The 6,707-nt window shown below is 48.5% G+C and overlaps 1 pseudogene; it reads right to left on the bottom strand.

Annotated features, from left to right (window-relative positions):
• Nucleotides 1-1,728: 1,728 nt before the first annotated feature.
• The window catches only part of LOC121844551, a 28,802-nt pseudogene continuing 23,823 nt past the window's right edge, over nucleotides 1,729-6,707 (bottom strand).

Here is a 6,707-nt window from a genome sequence, read left to right as displayed (position 1 = left end):
CCTACTGCCTGTAAACACACAGTCCAGTTCAAAGTGAATGATGACAGGCCCTACTGCCTGTAAACACACAGTCCAGTTCAAAGGGACTGACAGGCCCTACTGCCTGTAAACACACAGTCCAGTTCATAGTGAATGATGACAGGCCCTACTGCCTGTAAACACACAGTCCAGTTCATAGGGACTGACAGGCCCTACTGCCTGTAAACACACAGTCCAGTTCATAGGGACTGACAGGCCCTACTGCCTGTAAACACACAGTCCAGTTCATAGTGAATGATGACAGGCCCTACTGCCTGTAAACACACAGTCCAGTTCATAGTGAATGATGACAGGCCCTACTGCCTGTAAACACACAGTCCAGTTCAAAGGGACTGACAGGCCCTACTGCCTGTAAACACACAGTCCAGTTCATAGGGACTGACAGGCCCTACTGCCTGTAAACACACAGTCCAGTTCAAAGGGACTGACAGGCCCTACTGCCTGTAAACACACAGTCCAGTTCATAGGGACTGACAGGCCCTACTGCCTGTAAACACACAGTCCAGTTCATAGTGAATGATGACAGGCCCTACTGCCTGTAAACACACAGTCCAGTTCAAAGTGAATGATGACAGGCCCTACTGCCTGTAAACAGGCCCTACTGCCTGTAAACACACAGTCCAGTTCATAGGGACTGACAGGCCCTACTGCCTGTAAACACACAGCCCAGTTCATAGGGACTGACAGGCCCTACTGCCTGTAAACACAGTCCAGTTCATAGGGACTGACAGGCCCTACTGCCTGTAAACACACAGTCCAGTTCATAGGGATGACAGGCCCTACGACAGGCCCTACTGCCTGTAAACACACAGTCCAGTTCATAGGGACTGACAGGCCCTACTGCCTGTAAACACACAGTCCAGTTCATAGGGACTGACAGGCCCTGTAAACAGGCCCTACTGCCTGTAAACACACAGTCCAGTTCATAGGGACTGACAGGCCCTACTGCCTGTAAACACACAGCCCAGTTCATAGGGACTGACAGGCCCTACTGCCTGTAAACACAGTCCAGTTCATAGGGACTGACAGGCCCTACTGCCTGTAAACACACAGTCCAGTTCATAGTGAATGATGACAGGCCTCTGTGCAAACGGCTTGTTTGTATATAAGCCTACTGTAGTTCTGATTGGCTATGGGGCACCAGTCTGCGTAGACTCTGGTCCTGGACGAGACAGATGTTTTATTTACTGCAGTGTCTATTACATTGTCTAAACGCACGGCCACGTTCCCTCTATATTGCTATAGAATTTTCACAAATGCCCAAATATTCTATAAATGTATGAAAAGGTGAAATGACCATAAAAGGGCACGGTTCTTCCTGGGGTGAATATGAAAAGACTAAGATCTCACGTTGCTAAAAAAAACGCTGTCATTTCCTCTTTAAGGGGCTCCCGAGTGTTGCAGCGGTCTAAGGCACTACATCTCAGTGCTAGAGGCGTCACTACAGACACCCTGGTTCGACTCCAGGCTGTATCACAACAGTCCGTGATTGGGAGTCCCATAGGGGCGGCGCACAATTGGTCCCAGCGTCGTTCCGGGTTTGGCCCGGTGGTAGGCCGTCAACATAAATAAGAATTTGTTCTTAACCGACTTGCCTAGTTAAAATAAAAAGGTATGATTACTATGCTGTATTTGGCCAAGAATTACAGAACACGACTCGACCCAGATGAGCACCCCCTTCACTAGTGCTGCCACATACACATTCTACAGTAGCAGTACTACTTGTCTCCAGCAGGGGGAGTGTCTGAGCCATCGGACACACAGACAAAAAGGGGATATTGGACTCACGTCTATGTTGACGGGTTCGATGGTGTTGATGTGGACGTTGGGAGCGGAGGACGAGCGGTCTCTCTGTCCAAACTGGTTCCTGTGGTCCTCTTCTCCGGGCCTGAAATTCTGGGGGATAGGGATGGACTTGGACGGGGACACGCTGGCGTGGCACAGGGACCTGGGCGTCAGAGAGAGAGAGAGGGTCAGTGGTCAGGGAGGATGGGGGTTGAAACTCTGGGGGGATGGAGATGGACTTAGACGGGGACAGGAACCTGGGTTCAGAGAGCGGTTAAGAGGGGAGGGTCATCTCACTGGGGACATGTGGCAAAGCATTAGCAGAGATTCCAGTCTACATTGAATCTAGCAAGGAGATATAAATCAATCAAAACACCATTGATTTGATTTTGATTTGATATAAGATTATCAAGTCTGTGTTTCAGTAGTCTTCAAAAATGGCTTCCTCTCCTCGTCTCCTTTCCTTCAAATGTGCCGAGGTGAGAATGGGATCAGGACAGCTGTGAGACTCACCCGGTGGAGTCGGACGGGGGCAGTGACGGGTAGGCCTCGGACACGGGGGTGGTGCCCTCTGACGACACCTCCTCCTGGGTGATGGGGTGGTGCTCAAAGAACTTCGACACCAGCAGCAAACTGCAGCAGAGACCCAACATACAGGATAGAACTGGGACACTAGAGACCCAACATTCAGGATAGAACTGGGACACTAGAGACCCAACATACAGGATAGAACTGGGACACTAGAGACCCAACATTCAGGATAGAACTGGGACACTAGCAGAGACCCAACATACAGGATAGAACTGGGACACTAGCAGAGACCCAACATACAGGATAGAACTGGGACACTAGCAGAGACCCAACATACAGGATAGAACTGGGACACTAGCAGAGACCCAACATACAGGATAGAACTGGGACACTAGCAGAGACCCAACATACAGGATAGAACTGGGACACTAGAGACAGAGACCCAACATACAGGATAGAACTGGGACACTAGAGAGAGACCCAACATACAGGATAGAACTGGGACACTAGCAGAGACCCAACATACAGGATAGAACTGGGACACTAGCAGAGACCCAACATACAGGATAGAACTGGGACACTAGCAGAGACCCAACATACAGGATAGAACTGGGACACTAGCAGAGACCCAACATACAGGATAGAACTGGGACACTAGAGACCCAACATACAGGATAGAACTGGGACACTAGCAGAGACCCAACATTCAGGATAGAACTGGGACACTAGCAGAGACCCAACATACAGGATAGAACTGGGACACTAGCAGAGACCCAACATACAGGATAGAACTGGGACACTAGCAGAGACCCAACATACAGGATAGAACTGGGACACTAGCAGAGACCCAACATACAGGATAGAACTGGGACACTAGCAATAAGCTGAAGGGGCAGATCAGGTCAAGCTAACGTCCGTCTCGGGGACAGGTCAAGCTAACGTCCGTCTCGGGGACAGGTCAAGCTAACGTCCGTCTCGGGGACAGGTCAAGCTAACGTCCGTCTCGGGGACAGGTCAAGCTAACGTCCGTCTCGGGGACAGGTCAAGCTAACGTCCGTCTCGGGGACAGGTCAAGCTAACGTCCGTCTCAAACAAGGAAAAACAACACTTGCGTGCAAACCAACAGAATAACGTCACACACCAAGTCCCATCCCCTTTCCTCAACGAGTTGAATTGATTCATTTGATCAAATCGATGGATAACTCACTCTAGCTGGTCGTAGTTGAACTGATCAAATCGATGGATAACTCACTCTAGCTGGTCGTAGTTGACACACATGAGCGGCACCTCCGTGCTGCAACGCTGGTGGAACTTATAGCCACACGTCTGACATCGGAACCCCTGGAACAGAAGCTTCCGGCAAAAATCGCAGAAGGCCAACGTAAAAAACGTCTTCCTCACCTGGGGGAACAGACAGAAACAGAGAGAGACAGAGACGGAGACAGTTAGAAAATAGATCAGGAACGTCAGTAACTAGTGACTGGTACCTTCTGTCCATGGAGATGGAAAGACCACTCATCTGTGTAAAAGGCCACTTTTTTTTTTTTCAGTTTTGTCACACAGAACAATGACACAGATGTCTCAAGTTTTGGAGTGTGCAATTGACATTCTAACTATAGGATTGTCCACCAGAACTGTTGCCAGAAAATGTAATGTTGCTTTCTCTACCATAAGCCCAAGGGGTATTTTTTGTCTGTAATAAAGCTCTTTTGTGGGGAAAAACTCATTCTGATTGGCTGGGCCTGACTCCCAAGTGTGTGGGCCTGACTCCCAAGTAGGTGGGCCCATGCCCTCCCAGGCTGCACCCCTGCCCAATCATATGAAATTCTAGTACCAATTCCATAGTTTCAAGTCATACTCACAAAGTTGTGTGTGGTCAGAGGAACGTTCTCCAGCACTTCCACGTGTAGCTCCTCCCCCGTCAGCCAGGAGATGTCTGTGTCCCAGCCAAGAGGCTTCTTCTCTCTGAGACAGGTGACAGGAAGAGGAGTTCACTGGGTTGTGGTTGAGTTTAGTATACTTGTGTGGGTTGTTGTTGTAAAAGAGAATGTGTTCAATGATTTACCTTGTTCAACAAAGTACAATAAAATAAACTGAATTGTGCAAGTGTGGGACTGCACATCGACCCCTTACAGTGGGACTGCACATCGACCCCTTACAGTGGGACTGTACATTGACCCCTTACAGTGGGACTGCACATTGACCCCTTACAGTGGGACTGCACATTGACCCCTTACAGTGGGACTGCACATTGACCCCTTACAGTGGGACTGCACATTGACCCCTTACAGTGGGACTGTACATTGACCCCTTACAGTGGGACTGCACATTGACCCCTTACAGTGGGACTGCACATTGACCCCTTACAGTGGGACTGCACATTGACCCCTTACAGTGGGACTGCACATTGACCCCTTACAGTGGGACTGCACATTGACCCCTTACAGTGGGACTGTACATTGACCCCTTACAGTGGGACTGCACATTGACCCCTTACAGTGGGACTGCACATTGACCCCTTACAGTGGGACTGCACATTGACCCCTTACAGTGGGACTGCACATTGACCCCTTACAGTGGGACTGCACATTGACCCCTTACAGTGGGACCCCTGTGGGACTGCATTGACCCCTTACAGTGGGACTGCACATTGACCCCTTACAGTGGGACTGCACATTGACCCCTTACAGTGGGACTGCACATTGACCCCTTACAGTGGGACTGCACATTGACCCCTTACAGTGGGACTGCACATTGACCCCTTACAGTGGGACTGCACATTGACCCCACTGTTCTGCACATTACAAAGTTGTACAGGGGACTGCACATTGACCCCTTAATGTGGGACTGTAAAAGACCCAAAGTGGGACTGATTTTACTTTTGGCCACAGTGGGACTGTGTTGACCCCTTACAGTGGGACTGCACATTGACCCCTTACAGTGGGACTCCATTGACCCCTTACAGTGGGACTGCACATTGACCCCTTACAGTGGGACTGCACATTGACCCCTTGGGACAGTGTGGATTAGTCCCATTAAAGCCTTCTTCAGAGAGTCTGCACATTGACCCCTTACAGTGGGACTGCACATTGACCCCTTACAGTGGGACTGTACATTGACCCCTTACTGATCTCCACTGTTCTGAAACGATTACAAAGTTGTACAGGAGCTTCAATTGACAGAATGTGGAATGTAAAAGACACAAAGTGGAGATTTTATCTTTTGGCCAAGGTGTGTGTGTGTGTGTGACTGGTGTGTGTGTGTGGAACCCATCCTGTATCCTGTTTCAGCACAGCATTCAGGGATTAGTCCCCTCATCATTAAAGCCTTCTTCAGAGAGTCTCTGACCGTCATGCCACAGCGGGCTGGGACCTGGGACAGACCGAGAGGAACCATACAGTTAGTTTCAGAGACTGGACAGACCGAGAGGAACCATACAGTTAGTTTCAGAGACTGGACAGACCGAGAGGAACCATACAGTTAGTTTCAGAGACTGGACAGACCGAGAGGAACCATACAGTTAGTTTCAGAGACTGGACAGACCGAGAGGAACCATACAGTTAGTTTCAGAGACTGGACAGACCGAGAGGAACCATACAGTTAGTTTCAGAGACTGAACAGCAGGTATAGACCATACACAACTAGAACTACATAACTATATAACAAGATAACTATATACAGCTGAAGTCGGGAGTTTACATACAGCTTAGCCAAATATATTTAAACTCAGTTTTTCCACAATTCCTGACATTTAATCCTAGTCAAAATTCCCTGTCTTAGGTCAGTTAGGATCACCATTTTATTTTAAGAATGTGAAATGTCAGAATAATAGTAGAGAGAATGATTTATTTCAGCTTTTTATTTCTTTCATCACATTCCCAGTGGGTCAGAAGATTACATACACTCAATTAGTATTTGGTAGCATTGCCTTTAAATTGTTTAACTTGGGTCAAACGTTTTGGGTAGCCTTCCACAAGCTTCCCACAATAAGTTGGGTTTTGGCCCATTCCTCCTGACAGAGCTGGTGTAACTGAGTCAGCTTTGTAGGCCTCTTTGCTCACGCACGCCTTTTCAGTTCTGTCCACACATTTTCTATAGGATTGAGGTCAGGGCTTTGTGATGGCCACTCCAATACCTTGACTTTGTTGTCCTTGAGCCATTTTGCCACAACTTTGGAAGTATGCTTATGGGCAATGACCACTTGGAAAACCCATTTGTGACCAAGCTTTAACTTCCTGACTGATATCTTGAGATGTTGCTTCAATATATCCACATAATTTTCTCTCCTCATGATGCCATCTATTTTGTGAAGTGCACCAGTCCCTACTGCAGCAAAGCACCCCCACAACATG

Source organism: Oncorhynchus tshawytscha, unplaced genomic scaffold (assembly GCF_018296145.1).
Source record: "Oncorhynchus tshawytscha isolate Ot180627B unplaced genomic scaffold, Otsh_v2.0 Un_contig_2336_pilon_pilon, whole genome shotgun sequence".
Lineage (NCBI taxonomy): Eukaryota > Metazoa > Chordata > Actinopteri > Salmoniformes > Salmonidae > Oncorhynchus > Oncorhynchus tshawytscha.
This window is presented reverse-complemented; position numbering and strand designations above follow the sequence as displayed.